General features: G+C 38.0%; 1 non-coding gene and 1 pseudogene across 1 annotated transcript; one reads left to right on the forward strand and one right to left on the reverse strand.

The window, feature by feature from the left end:
- Nucleotides 1-1,402: 1,402 nt before the first annotated feature.
- Nucleotides 1,403-1,509, reverse strand: LOC112501358. The gene has a single exon (XR_003067489.1). It is a non-coding gene; the product is annotated as a small nucleolar RNA R71 (small nucleolar RNA).
- Nucleotides 1,436-6,445, forward strand: LOC112499933 (annotated as a pseudogene).
- The last annotated feature ends 10,114 nt before the right edge of the window (nucleotides 6,446-16,559 follow it).

A 16,559-nucleotide genomic window follows, 5' to 3' on the forward strand; every position in this document is an offset into this window, starting at 1 on the left:
ATAGCTTGGGTGTTGGGTGAAGTTAAGATAAGGACCGGTCTTGTTTGTTGAAATATAAATTATAAGTTTTTACAACTACGTCATTCAAGTTTTTATTGTCAAAACATCATCCATGGACAAGTTGATCACTTCTTTAAAAGTGTTAAAGTGTGTTGGATTTAGAGATAAACCAACAAGCACACGTCAACTTGAACGATATAGAAGTAGGCTCGAGAGAGTTACTTAGAATCGAGGAGACTCGTTTTCGCTCCATTTAGCTTATAAAAGGAATAGTTTGAGCCAAAGTCGGGACTCCAGCCTTGCATAGAGATATGAGGGTTGGATCTATGACTGTGTGCCATTCTACATCTCGAGAGAGTACCTTAAAGAAGCTATTAGTTGTAAAGATAAGTGATTTATAAAGCATGCTATAGAACCATGTTGTAGAATGCTGTCTACTTTTAGATCGGTTTAACATATTAACGAATCCCTACACCCTAAGCTCTTTTCTAAAACTTGTTCACAGCAGTAGTGTTTAATCAACTCACCAAAAATATTTCCTCAAATTCACCATCTGAAATCTTATCTTTATTTTTACTATTAAAACGAACTTTTATTCTTTTTTCCCGTGGACGATACTCGGTATTTTTACCACTCTATTACTTGTAAAAGACGATAGTGGGTTGATAAGTGTATACTTGCACTAGTCTCCATTTACTAGCAGTCTGAGAGATTTATTGTATATAAATCGCGTAACAAGTTTTTGGCGCCGTTGCCGGGGAATAGGCAAAAGTTTTTTTTTTTAGTAAATCTAAAGACTTGATTTTTCTACCATCTTTGTACTTGATTTTGGGTGTGGTGTATGCCAAGGCTACCGCACGGGGAGATTTTTGAATTGGATCTGGATATCGAGCTAACTTTCAGACAAAGACGAAGAGTGCAAAGAGTATTATTATCTACTCTAACCTCTTCCAATATGGCTGATAATCCACTTCCACCAACTCCCCCACCACTGAATGACGCTGAAAAAATAATCAGACTGGCAAACTCAAAAAACGGAGGAATTATGGACTATGCCATTCCTGTTTTTGATCAGTTAAATTCAGGAATAATTAGACCAGAAATGGAAGCCCTTCATTTTGAGTTAAAACCAGTGATGTTTAATATGTTGCAAACCAACGGTCAGTTTACTGGTTTGCCATATGAAGATCCACACTCGCATTTAAAATCATTCATGGAAATAACTGACACTTTTCTTATCCCAGGAGTATCTAACGATGCTTTAAGACTCATATCGTTTCCTTTTTCTTTAAGGGATAGGGCAAAGTCTTGGTTTAATTCCTTGCAACCAGGATTTGTGGACCCTTGGAATAGCATGGCAGAAAAGTTTTTAAAAAAATGTTTTCCTCTAACTCAGAATGCTAAGTCCAAAAACGAAATTTGTCTTTTTAAATAAATGGACAATGAGGCAGTTCCTGATGCTTGGGAAAGGTACAAGGAGCTATTAAGAAAATGCCCTCACCATGGCATTCCATACTGTATACAGCTTGAGACATTTTACAATGGGTTAAATCTCACTGCAAAACAAATGTTCGATGCTACATCAGGTGGAGCTTTCACGACTAGTACCTATAATGATGGATATGATATCCTTGAAAAGATTTCAAATAATAATGGACATTGGGCCGACCCACGTGCACTRGTACCACGCAAAACARCGGGAGTTCATGACGTAGATGCTTTTACAGCATTAACGGCTCAGATGACTGCAATGACCAATTTGATTAAAAATTTAACAAATGGTCAAGCAGCACAAACCATAGCCACCGTGCATGCTCCAACTGTGGAATCAATACAATGTGTATATTGTGGTAGAGGACATCCCTTTGAACATTGTCCATCCAACTCCGAATCAGTCAATTATGTTGGGAATCAAAATAGATCAGGACCGTTTTCTCAAACATACAATCTTGGGTGGAGACAACACCCAAATTTTTCATGGCACAGTCCTGCTCTAAACCCACCAATGAACAAACCCCAAGGGACTTCACAATTCCAACCACATCAATCTCAACAACATCATCAGAGTCAAGCCCCAACCCATCACCAAAATACCTTTCATCAACAAGAAAATCATTCATCCTTCTAAAACAAGTCTAACCAATAAGCCGAATCTTCTACTTCTTTGGAAGCAACTCTGAAAGGATTTATAAACCAAACCAATGCAGCCATGAACCATCAGAACACTGCCATAAGATCTCTAGAAACATAGATTAGTCAACTTACACTAAAGGTAAGAAATAGACCTGCAGGTACTCTTCCTAGTGATACAGAGATCCCAAAGTCCATCATGAAAGAACATGTGAAGGTAGTGACTTTAAGGAGTGGAAAGAACCTCGTAGAGAGTGAACCTATGAAAAAGACTGTTGAACCCCAGGACCCAGTTGAGATGGATGTCACAATATCTAATTCAGATATTGTCACACCCACCTTAAAAGATAAGGAAAAATCAATAGAAATAGGACCACTTCTTGAGAAAGCAGATTTTCCCTTGTTATTTCCAAATGAAGGCAAAAAGAAGGTATCATTTCAGGATGATATTGGAACTTCTTCTTCTGAAAGTAACAAGGAAGCAGAGCCACCAGTCCCTCATAGTGAACCTATCATCATCCAGGCACCCCCTAGTCAGTCCTCCACGAAATCAGTCATAGCTCTTGTTCCTCCATATATACCTTTTTCCACAAAGGTTGAGGAATCAGAAAGAGGAGCTGCAGTTCAAGAAGTTCCTTGATGTGTTCAAACGGCTACATATCACATCCCGTTGGTTGAAGCTATTGAACAAATGCCAAGTTATGCAAAATTCCTCAAGGACATTTTGAGCAAGAAAAAGAAGCTGAACGAATTTAAGACTGTGGCCCTAACTGAAGGTTGTAGTGCCCTCCTTTCCAACAAAATCCCCCTTAAACTCAAAGATCCCAGGAGTTTCACAATTCCCTGTTCAATAGGTGGGAAGGAAATTGGAAAGGCTTTGTGTGATTTAGGTGCCAGCATTAACCTCATGCCCTTGTCAGTGTTCAATACCTTAGGAATAGGTGAGGCTAGACCAACCACAGTTACCCTTCAGTTAGCAGATAAATCCATAGATTAGCCAAAAGGAAAAATTGAGGATGTATTAGTCCAAGTGGATAAATTCATTTTTCCCGCTGACTTCATCATTCTTGATTTTGAAGCTGATAAAGAAACACCAATCATCTTAGGAAGACCATTCTTAGCAACTGGTAGGACTTTGATTGATGTTCAGAAGGGAGAATTGACTATGAGAGTGAATGACCAGAATGTCACCTTTAATGTTTTCAAATCCATGAAATACCCGGATGAAAAAGATGAGTGTTCTAACTTGAGTGTCATTGAGTCCTTGTGCCACAAAGGAGTTAAATCTATGTTAGACTTAAGCAAGACTGAAGTTGTTGATGAAATAGAACATGAAGAAGAGAGTGAGATAACCCTGGTGCAAGATACCCTTGCTTTTGAGGTATTAGAGAGTGAGAGTAAAAAGACTCATGCCACATCCATCAAGTCACCACCAGACTTAGAGTTAAAGTTACTTCCCTCACACCTGAAGTATGCATTCCTAGAAAAAGAAGGGAGATTACCTGTCATTATCTCATCYACCCTAGAAACACATCAGGAAGAGCAGTTGGTAGACTTGTTGAAACTGCACACCAAGGCTATTGGATGGACYATCTMTGACCTAAAGGGTATCAGTCCTTCAATATGTCAGCATAAAATCATTTTAGAGGAAAAGAGTTTCACTTCCATTGAACCTCAAAGAAGATTAAACCCAATCATGAAAGAGGTTGTGAAGAAAGAGATTTTGAAATGGTTGGATATTGGCATAATCTATCCAATTGCAAGTAGCTCATGGGTAAGCCCTGTACAGTGTGTCCCTAAAAAGGGAGGTGTCACTGTCATCTCAAATAAGAAAGATGAGCTCATTCCTACAAGAGTCGTGTCTGGTTGGAGAATTTGTATGGACTACCGTAGATTGAATAAGGCAACTCAAAAGGATCATTTTCCTTTGCCTTTCATAGATCAGATGTTAGACAGACTAGCTGGAAAGGAGTATTATTGTTTTCTAGATGGATACTCAGGTTACAATCAGATTGCAATAGCCCCGGAAGACCAAGAAAATACCACTTTTACATGTCCTTATGGTACCTTTGCTTTTAGAAGAATGCCATTTGGTTTATGTAATGCTCCYGCCACTTTTCAAAGATGTATGATGTCCATCTTTTCGTACATGCTTGAAACTTCCATGGAAATTTTTATGGATGATTTTTCTGTATATGGTACATCATATGAYCAATGTTTGAAAAATCTTGAAAAAAGTCTTGAAAGGTGTGAAGCAACTGATTTGGTTTTAAATTGGGAAAAGTGTCATTTTATGGTCACAGAATGTATTGTTCTTGGTCATCTGATTTCAAAAAGGGGAGTTGAGGTTGATAAGGCAAAACTTGAAGTGATTGAAAAATTGCCTGAACCAACCACTGTAAAGGGTATACGAAGTTTTCTTGGACACGCTGGTTTTTACAGAAGATTTATCAAAGATTTTTCAAAAATTKCAAAACCTTTGTGTTCATTACTTCAACATGACCAAAAGTTTGATTTTAGTAAGGAATGTAGAAATGCATTTCATACTTTGAAAAAGGATTTGGTTACTGCACCCGTGATTGCTACTCCAGATTGGAGTAAACCCTTTGAAATTATGTGCGATGCAAGTGATTGGGCTGTGGGAGCCGTTTTAGGACAAAGAAAAGTAAAGATTTTCCATTCCATCTATTATGCAAGCAAAACTTTGAACGAAGCTCAAGTGAACTATACAACAACAGAAAAAGAATTATTGGCTGTGGTGTTTGCTTTTGAAAGATTTAGATCATATTTGATGGGAACAAAAATCATTGTACATACTGATCATGCTGCCATCAAATATTTGATATCCAAAAAAGATGCAAAACCCAGGCTGATAAGATGGATTCTGTTGTTGCAAGAGTTTGATCTTGAAATAAAAGATAGAAAGAGAGTGGAAAATCAAGTAGCAGATCACCTGTCCAGGTTAGAGAGGCAACCTACCGACTTGAAGGACATCATAGAGACTTTCCCGGATGAGAAAATCTTGATGCTAAAGCCATTGGAATCACCATGGTTTGCTGATATAGCCAATTATTTGGCTTGCGGCATTAAACCTTTTGAATACACTTGGCCTAAGCTCAAGAAATTTTTGCATGATGTAAAATTTTACCTGTGAGATGACCCTCTTTTATTTAAAATTGGTGCAGATCAAGTCCTGAGAAGATGCATTCCGGAAACAGAGGTAACAAAAATCTTGGAAGATTGTCACAAGGCACCTTATGGTGGCCATTTTAGTGGACAAAGGACAGCAGCCAAGGTATTACAGTCTGGTTTCATTTGGCCAACACTTTTTCAAGATGCTCATAATTTTTCCAAAAGATGTGACGAATGCCAGAGAAGTGGCTCAATTTCCCAAAGAAATGAAATGCCTTTAAATGGAATTTTGGAGGTTGAATTATTTGATGTTTGGAGAATTGATTTCATGGGACCTTTTCCTCCATCTAATAATTGCCAATACATTTTAGTTGTCGTTGACTACGTGTCAAAATGGGTGGAAGCAATAGCATGTGCTTCAAATGATGCAAAAACAGTGGTTAAGTTCCTCCACAAACAAATATTCTCAAGGTTTGGTACCCCAAGAGCACTAATCAGTGACGAGGGTACTCATTTTGTGAATCATTTATTGCACGGAGTTCTTGAAAAATACAACATTAACCACAAAGTTGCTACCGCATATCACACACAGACTAATGGATTGGCAGAACTTTCAAACCGAGAAATAAAGGGAATCTTGGAAAAGGTGGTTAAACCAAACAGAAAAGACTGGGCTTTYAAACTGGATGATGCGTTATGGGCATATAGAACTGCATTTAAAACTCTTATTGGTATGTCTCCATACAAGCTCATTTTTGGAAAAGCATGTCATCTTCCRGTGGAACTTGAACATAAAGSCTACTGGGYAATCAAGGAATTAAATATGTGCCTAGATGATGCAGGGAATAAAAGAAAATTACAGTTATGTGAAATGGAAGAGCATAGGAACATGTCCTATGAAAATGCCAAGCTGTACAAGGAAAAGACGAAACAGTGGCATGATAGAAGAATTCAACAGCGAGAGTTAAAGGCAGGACAGAAAACCTTATTGTTCAATTCTAGATTAAAACTGTTTCCAGGTAAATTAAAAACTAGGTGATCAGGACCATTTCTAATCCACAAAGTTTACCCATATGGAGCAGTCGATCTAGTGAACCCTGAGGATAACAGTATGTTCAAGGTAAATGGCCAGAGAATAAAAATTTATCTGGATGAGCCTAAAAACCAAGAATACCCCGTGTGAGTTTTACTGCATAAAATAAGGTGTATATATATATATATATATGTCGTACTAATATTTATATGGATATAGGTTTATAAATAAATATTTATTATAAAAATATGTGTATAATATATATATATATATAATTATTTTTTTAAATCTTGTCATTTTATTATTATTTTTTTATTATTTATACATTAGGAACAGAAAAGCAAAAAGAAAAAAAATGTATATGTATATATTTATAATATAAAATATATTTGTGTTTATAAGTCCATATTTGTTTTTGTTTTCCCCCTCTTTTCCCACATAACCGTACGCAAGACTGCTCCCCTTCTCATCAACTGTCTTCTCTTGTACAAGAAGGAGAGATCATCACCCAGTCCATCACCATTTCATCACAAAACCTGCACCCTTTCTCCATCAAGCCTGACTTTGTACGAGAAGGAGAGACCATCACTGCCACTGTTCACCCCTGTTTGCTTCACATCCCATCCATCGCCAAAGCAGACTATCACCATTTCTTTTCTTCCATGTCCCTCTCTAAACCAATCCATCGCATCCTTCTTTTCCTTTCCCATCACAGTCGCCGACTACCAATTTCCCCTACCCCTTGCATCATCTTCATCAACACCTTCGGTAATCAAGTGTGACAAGTGTGACATCCCCTCCCCTATCTCCTTTTTTTTATGAGCTTGGCAAGGCACTGTTTGATTCGAACATCATTCGAACCAGGGGAAGCAAAGAAAACTCGATATATTGATCAAATAGCACCAGGTACTTTGTTCTTTGTCCCTAATCTTAGTCATTTAAGCAAAATGCCGCGTGTTTTTGATCGATTTTTGGCCAAATGAGTTTCCTTATGTATGATCAAGCACTGCAGAACAGGAATTAGGGTTATGATACTAGCGGTAATGCATATACCCTAGTTGAACTATTGTGCCAAAATGCGATTCTTTGTGAATTGATTTTAATGGAATTTCAACCTTGTGGTTTATTTCCAACTGTTGACCCTTATGGTCTTTGGAATTATTGAAGTACTATGGTCTCTATATTTTCTTCGCAACCATAGGACTGCACAGTCCTTATGACTGATCACCAAAAGGGTAATCAAATGTGTTCTTCATAAGAGGAAGAAAAGGACTGCATTTTGATTTTTGTTAATTTGGAGGAACACATGATCAGACAGTAGTGGTCAAACATCTTGTGATCTTTTGTTGGTTTGTCTAAGCAAGAGCCTAAATAGTCACACCATCTTGGTTTATGACAATTTGGACAGACCACTTGCAAAAGACCATATAGTCATTTTTTTTTTTTTTGAGAATATGTCTTGATCATGTGAAACCAGGTAACCACTCTTGTGAAAATTGGTAGCTACTATAACATGATTTAGGTTCCTATGTCTTGTTATCAGTATGTGTATCATTGTGCAGTTATCTGAATTTTGTTCCTATATGCTTAAGAGTTCTGGATAGATATAACTTATTTTTGGGTAAGCATGCATAGATTGGATTGGTCTGCTTCACAACCTGATTTGTATATGCCTTAATCCAGTCTTATGCCAGCAACAAGAAAAGCTCAAAAATTGATCCCTGTCMATATGTGAAATCATGTAGCYTTATGTTCATATGCTTTGCCTGACCAAACACATGATTTTAACTGATTTCTAGAGCAAGTTTCCAAATCTTACTTTGCTACCTGTGTGTCTTTTTGCACTTGATCCAAGGATCAAACTTCTGGATGTGCAAACAGCCATTTTTGGGTTGTATTAGACAAACCAAGTTGCTGTTGAGCTCTCATTCTTTCAAAATCAAGTAAATGGTAGACATGTTGAGCATGCCATTATGTGAATACAGTGTTTACCATGATCTTGCATACCCTTGTATGACTCTAAGCTGTTAGCTTTTGATGAACACATGATCCACCACAGTTAACTTTGTCTTCATGCACTTTGATCAATGGTTTCATTTTGTGCTTATAACCTTGAAAGTAATTTGCATTGCACCTTCTACCCACACAAAGCAAGCATCTGAATTTTGTCCATAATTACATGTTGCTGGGTATCATCATGCTACTCTGGAACATTTGAACATGACTACAAGCAACATGTCTCACTAACTGTGTATCTTGGCATTTATTTAGCTTTGTGATCATTTGCTTTGCAAGTTTGGAAACATTAAACTCATTGATTCATTGCTTATGTTTCCAAACTACATCAGAATACCTGTGTTGTTCATATCTTTGAACCCCTGACCAAGCAGGATAGCGGCATAAACAGCCATCTTTGACACCTGGTTGTGTGAGTCTGTTTTGTTCTCGAATATGCATACACATGAATCTTACATTTTTAGATGTCTTGATCATATTTTGCTCTTGATCCAAGGATCAAACTTCTGACTGTGCAAACAGCCATTTTAGGCTGTATTTAGGCACCCAAAGTTGCTTGAGTGATCTCCCTTGGCTCAAATGTGTAAATCTTAAGATTTTGGGATGAGACTCCATGAATGCATAAACGCACACAATAGGCTATCCAAACAGCCCTGGTAGTTTGAAGCAGCAGCTACTAGATTTGATTTTGACCTTTGTGTGTTTATCATGATTATACTTACATGCATAGGACTCTCAACTACTTGGCATCATGAACCTAAACTGATTTACCTAATTTGATTTACTCTTTTGTGCAGGTTTGGCATGGATGACAGAATACCACCTGGGTACCCTCACCCTTCCCAACATTCCCCTCCTCCCATACCACAAACCACTACCCCTCTCCCAACCAACTTAGCCAACCTACCACCATGGTTGCTAAGGTCAATCCTCCCATGTCCTACCCCTCTTAGAGCCATTCCATTTGGCCAAACGATCTCTTTACCTACTGTTCTAATCCCAACATTTATCCAACCTACCATTTCCTTAGCCCAACCAGCCCCCTACACCTGCTGTCCAAACCCAAACAGCCCCTCACCCTACTGTTTGGACACCTCAAATTCCATTATCTACTATTTCCCAAACCCAAATAGCCCCATCCCCTTCCCTTCCACCTAAACCTAAACCCAAACCCCGTAGACTAAACCACTAGGTCCACAGAAAGACATGTCACTAAACCAATGACCAAGGAGGAGGGTGAGGCCATCGATGTAGAAACCTACGTTCCCAAAGGTTTGCCAAAACCCAAGCAAAGAAAACCACGAGCCAAATGCATGAAGATAAAGTATGAGAGTCAAGATGATGCACAACCCTCGGGAGTCCCACCTCCAGTTCAGCCACTCTCCCAAGAGGTTACCAAGACAGAGAGCACAGACTTTGACATATGCCACCACAACCCTATTGTGAGTCTTCCTGATACTTCAATACCTGTGCACACTCCCACCTATGATGCTCAAAATGAGCACCCAATAAAAAGTGATCCTATGGAGCACATTGAGAGTCAAGAAATGCTCGGAGAAGACTCTCTCTTTAATATTGATTTAAATGCCTTTTTCATGAAAGAGGAGGACCAGACTCACTTGAATGGCCAACTTCCACCACCTTTTCGGATGTCATCACTCTCATGGATGCACACACATCACATCACCACTTTATTGACTCTCCCATGGTCGATTTGAGCATAGTAGACTTGACATCACAGCATTACACTCCTCCACCGATCACCATTGCATTCGACAGATTTAATAACCCATTCTATGCACTTCCTCCTTTTCCTATCTACATTCCCATCTCTCATATGACTTCTGATGCATATATGCCCATGCCACCCGTCAATCCCACTTACACTGCACCATTGGTGAGTACTAGCTTTGATGCCTTTCCAGACTGCCAGCCTACCTCCATTCCCTCTTCGGTCAGGTCCAATGCAGATAGCAATCGGACCTCTACTGACTCTGGCCTAGTCTCGATTGAGAGGTTCACAAAGAGGCACAGGGCTGAGTCTGACGACTCAGAGTGGACTCCGGAAGAAGACATTCCATTATCCCAACTTCAGAGATCCACACGCCATCAAGTACCACCTAGCCCGCCCAAGAAAAAAGCACGCACTAGAGCTACGGACAGCCATAGTGAGACCTACCGTAAACCGAGAAATCTTCAAAAATTTAAGACTTTTTTAGGGCTAGGTGAGAGAGGCTTTGACAAGGGTTGTATAGAGACCTATCTACATGACATCATTATCCAAAGAGGATGGGAGGCATTTACTACGGTTAGAGAGCCCTATTACCTCACTTGGGTTCAGGAATTTTATGCATCAGTGTCTTCTACACGAAAGACCTCCGTCCATGTCAGGGGTAAAAAGATTTCCTATTCTCTACATGCCATAAATACTTTCTATGATTTGATTGTGCCTCCAGTCTGTGAGTATCGCAGGTTATTGCATGACCATACCGATGAGGATCTGAAGATGGTATTGACCCTTGTAGCGGAAGAGGGAGCCACTTGGAAGGCCCCACAAAAGCGCAGCCCACTCAAGTTTCAAACCAACCTTCTCAAGAAGAATGCGGCCGTGTGGAATCATTTTTTGAGATACTCATTTCACCCCACCACACACGACTCGAGCACATTATTGGACCGTATGCTTTTACTTTACTGTATTCTTGCAGGTAGATCACTGGATGTTGGGGCAGTCATTTCAGATGCCATTCACGGATGCACTAGAAAACCTACCAGACTATTATACTTCCCGACATTAATCCACGGCTTAATGAAGAAGGCGAAAGTCCCAGTACCACCCGGCGAGGCACTTACCACCAATGCACTACCTATCGAGTGCAAAATAGTTGATCGGATCCTCAAGACACTACGCAATGATCCCAGACATCCCCCACTTGCTTCGGACAGCAGCCCCATGGAGACTGATTTGATGCATGAAGTTCGGAGATTGAAGGAGAAAGTCACCTAGCTAAGACCACCTTGGACAGAAGCGCCCAAGCCCACCACACCACCATGGAAAGAGCGCTGAAAGCCCATGAAGAGACGCTATTGAAGAAGATGGAGGAACGAGATACATGACTCATGACTGAGTTGAAGGACATGCTTGCCGGGATATCCCGGCACCCCGAGGACCATTGAGAGCACATACTCCACACGAGTAAGCAGGTTTATCTATCATCTCTTTTAGCTCCAATTTTCCTTTTTCCTTTCTTTATTTTTCCTCTTTTCCACGCGTCTGGGAATTGTCCATGTCAGTCCTTTTTACTGTTAATTTTTTATTTAGATGGAACTTTAGGACATACACTTCACTACCACCGACTTGTGTTTATAGCTTGAGTAATTTAAAAGTGATGAGAGTTTGAGTACTAGTTTACATTGCAATACTAGAACTAGCCAACTCTTTTCCGGGACGGAACTTGATTTAAATTGTCACTACTTAGGAATATGATCTAGGCCATCTCTTCTCATAACCGGGCAAAGCCCGATACACTCCCCTTGCACCCCACTGAGCCACATATATAAATCACAATGGGGACATTGTTATCTCTAAGTTGGGGGGAATTTTGTTAAAAAAAAGAACAAAGCTCTTGCAAAAAGAAAAAATATATACATATAAAAAATGCTTAAAAGCATTGAAAAAATAATATATATATATATATATGCAAAAATACAAAAAGAAAATGGCTACAAAAAGCCAAGTAAATATTTATGTTAGAACAAGGCAGAGTTATGTGAGAAAGAAAAAGTCAAAGAGAGAAACCCGACAAATCCTTTTGATCCTAGTAGGTGACAATGTTTAAAAATCAGACGAAGGAAAAGTGAGGCTAGTCTGTGGTATATAAATGTGATTAGTATAAAATAACTTCCACTTTGATTTACGAAAAGCTATTTATAACAAGAAAGTGGTAGTCGTGAGTATCGTTGTCCATTTTTATCCATCTTGTTTGAGTCTTTTATTTGTCTTTTTATATTGTCTGGGGACAAACAACAATTCTAGTTTGGGGGTGTGATAAGTATCAATTTATTTGATACTTTTGCACTTTTTCTTCACTTTATTTACCCATTTTATTTTCCCAAATTCCACAAATTGAGTCTGTTCGTTTTGTTTTTCTATTTTTATATTGAAGCTAAAGTGATATGATAAACATGTTTACTTCATGGATGTGTGTTAATTTTTGGGGGAAATAGCCATGTTTCTAGGTACTTGGCTAAAGCATGTTTTAGCACTCGTTGCAGGACGATCCAAGGGCATTCTTGAAAATAGTACGGGAATCTTTTGGGGTCATTTCTTTCCTTTTTGGCAGCCCATCTCCTGCAGCTTTTGAGATCTCAAAGGACAAATTAAAGATCAGATTTTTGACATCTTCTAGGTAGTTTTGGCCTTGCCCATGGTTTTGTTCAAAAAGGTGKGTAAAGGTCTTTACCCATGGGATATTACCCTCCYTTCATCCACTATATAAAGGGGKGAAGGCCTAGCTTTAGAAGTATGCAATTGGAKATGAAAACAATCCTTGTAARCATTTGATTYTYTTAGTTTAAAGTTTCATTTGCAAGTATTTCTCCTTTCTTCTTTATAATTCCTTTTACGTTTATTTCTTTTGTCATCTTTTATTATCTTAATGCTCTCCATATTATGCTTTGTTATTTATGCAAGTAATATTAGTAGTTAAAATAGTTTAAGTGTCTTTTACAAATCCATCGTTACATTTATTTCTTTCATTTTCTCTTCTTCTCTTAAGTTTACTTACTACGCTTTATTTTTATTCTTATTCTTACATTGTCTAGTATCATTAGTTATTATTATAATTACGTCTAGAATTTATTCTTTCTTCTTTATTTCTTTCTTATGCATTATTATTTACGCAATTAATTTTCAAGCATTTTAGGCTAAAAATATAGCTTGGGTGTTGGGTGAAGTTAAGATAAGGACCGGTCTTGTTTGTAGAAATATAAATTATAAGTTTTTACAACTACGTCATTCAAGTTTTTATTGTCAAAACATCATCCATTGACAAGTTGATCACTTGTTTAAAAGTGTTAAAGTGTGTTGGATTTAGAGATAAACCAACAAGCACACGTCAACTTGAACGATATGGAAGTAGGCTCGAGAGAGTTACTTAGAATCGAGGAGACTCGTTTTCGCTCCATTTAGCTTATAAAAGGAATAGTTTGAGTCAAAGTCGGGACTTCAGCCTTGCATAGAGATATGAGGGTTGGATCTATGACTGTGTGCCATTCTACATCTCGAGAGAATACCTTAAAGAAGCTATTAGTTGTAAAGATAAATGATTTATAAAGCATGCTATAGAACCATGTTGTAGCATGCTGTCTACTTTTAGATCGGTTTAACATATTAACGAATCCCTACACCCTAAGCTCTTTTCTAAAACTTGTTCACAGCAGTAGTGTTTAATCAACTCACCAAAAATATTTCCTCRAATTCACCATCTGAAATCTTATCTTTATTTTTACTATTAAAACGAACTTTTATTCCTTTTTCCCATGGACGATACTCGGTATTTTTACCACTCTATTACTTGTAAAATACGATAGTGGGTTGATAAGTGTATACTTGCACTAGTCTCCATTTATTAGCAGTCTGAGAGATTTATTATATATAAATCGCGTAACAGTGAACCTGTACGAAACGATCTTGGCATAAACAATTAAACTTGCCGAGCCCCCGGCAACGGCGCCAAAAATTTGACGGTTGTCGAGTCCGGCAAATAATATAATTTTATAAAATAAGCCTATTATCTCTAAAACACGACTTGTGATAGCGATAAGTAGGGTCGTCTCCTCAGGGACTCGGTGTTAACCGTAAGTCCAAGACGTAACCGTGTGCAAGTTCATAACAAAAAAATGTGTGTATATATATAAAGGGGGGGGGTTGGAATTTCAACTAATATAAGCATAAAAATTAAATTAAAATTTTAGACAATAGAAAATTAAATCTAGTAATGAGCAACAATCAACTAATTCTTTGGACTGCGTATCATCGACTCATTCAAATAAAATACTTTCTCGATAGAATTCAGTTTGGCGTGAACATTCAACACGCGTCAATGCCTCATTTGTTACAAAAGCACGATTAGTATAAAATGCTTTAATAACTAATCTCTAATTAGCTAATCTAGTCTAGTCAAGGATTTGGAGTTCAATCGCTAATTGCATTAAGATCGAACAAATACCAAACCTAACCAACAGTTGGACGCCGATTATTTGGGTTAGATTGTACAACCTTACGATACTTGCAACTAACACACGCGTCAATTGAGTATCGCTTGCTACTCGAAGAAGTCTAAGAACAATTACGTATTCAAAAATTCCTCTAGCATAACGAGTTCAAATCAGAAAAAGCAAGGGATCCAACTCACAAATTCCAACTTAAAATGAATAGGACCRAAGCTTAAAGACTGTACAAATAAATTCAATCGWTTGTGGAACAAAATTGAGTCTCAACTTATCCAAATTTCAAGTCAATTATATACTCATTGCTAGAAATTAAAAGATTAGCTACTCATGTCCAAAATATGTAAACTGACCTACTGATTGAAATCGAGAAATTGACGAAGAACCTTAGAAATCGTCTCCAAAAATACTCCTCAAATCTAGAAACCGATCCTTGGTTCTCCCTTTCGATCAATAGTTTCTGGTTCTGCTTTGATTTCTAGACTTGCTCAAAACTGCTTCTCTGCTCGACTTCCAGGATCTGTTTCTGCCTCTCGATTTCAATTTCTACACAAGCTCTCTATCGACAGTTTCTGCTTCTATCGATTCTGTCCGCTTTGATTTGTGTTTCTTTTTCAATTGATCGACAGGTCCCGTTCTCCCTTTGCTCTCTTGAAAACTGTCTCGAGCTCGATCGACCCCTCTCAATTGACAGCTTCAATCGATAGGTTCTGTCGATTTCTGGCTCTCTCGACTTATGCTTCTTTCAACTATCCTTTTCTGCCCGTCCTCTCTCCATCGACAGGTTCCTAAATCGCACCTCCATCTCTCTCAATCGACCAATGTTTGGCTGCCCACGATCTCCCGATTTCTCTCGCTGCCCACGTCTCTCTCTCGATCTCGATTTCTGGTCTGGGCAGCAGCCTTGGGCTGCTGCTATTTCTTCTTCTTTTCTTTTTGTTCACGGGCTGCTGTTATGGGCAGCAGTCTTGCTGTTTTTCTTTCACAGGTTGCTTGTTGATCTTTTCTTCATGGGCTGCTTCTTGGGCTTTAATTTTGGGTTGTGTAGCACCTGTTGTTTGGACCAAAAAAAACACATAATCAACACATTTTTCTCAACTTTAATGGTCTCATATAGTTAAATTAACTTAAATTAAATTGGCCCTTTTTAAGCATATATTTAACATTAATTGTAAGGTACTTTGACGTAAAAATATATAAATTTGCACTTATCAATGTTCTTGAAAGAAATATCAAGATCTGTCATTAATCCATTGAAGCTTTCTTGAAGATTGATTGTTAGGGAATAACCATTGGTATCAGAGCTGGTAAATACAAAGAATTCGTTGAAAGAAAACAGATTTTGAATAATTTTTTGAAGATAATTTTCTGTTTTTGTTTGTGTTTGTGTTCTTCATCGTGTTCTTAGTTTTTTAGAGTTTGATCCAATTTTTTTTTAAAAATTCGTGTTTTTTGTGTTTAAATCATGATCAAACTGCTCGTAATTGCATTGTGAATCTTTGTTAAACACAAAGTTTTATGATTTGATCATTGTCTTTCATGTTCTAAATCGATTTTATGTTTTGAAATTTTTTTCTTGTTCTTGAATTTTTTTAAAAACCAGTGTTTTTGATACTTTTTTTTGTTAAAAATCTTTTGCTTTTATGTTTTTGGGTCTAAATCATTCAGCCCATCCGGATTAGGCCCAACAGGATTATATCGCTTAGTCCATCATAAATTGCTTGGCTTAAAATTGATTTGGTGACCGGATATGTCTATATCTGACAAGTTCTATGCGATTTGGCTTAAAATTGATCGTACTTCTCTTCATCGCCTGGCTGTACAAGACTTGATCAAAGTACTGTAAATCGCACGCTGCTTGTCTAAGTAACCGATTTAGACTGTTTATCACTTGGCAAGAGTTGTCTGGATATCTTTACATCGCACACAGCTTGATCGATTTAGGATATATCTTGAGCGATTTAATGTGTACATCGGTCACAGCTTGATCGATTTAGGATATATCTTGAGCGATTTAATG

The sequence above is a fragment of the Cynara cardunculus genome, assembly GCF_001531365.2.
Source record: "Cynara cardunculus var. scolymus isolate 2C chromosome LG 17, CcrdV1, whole genome shotgun sequence".
Lineage (NCBI taxonomy): Eukaryota > Viridiplantae > Streptophyta > Magnoliopsida > Asterales > Asteraceae > Cynara > Cynara cardunculus.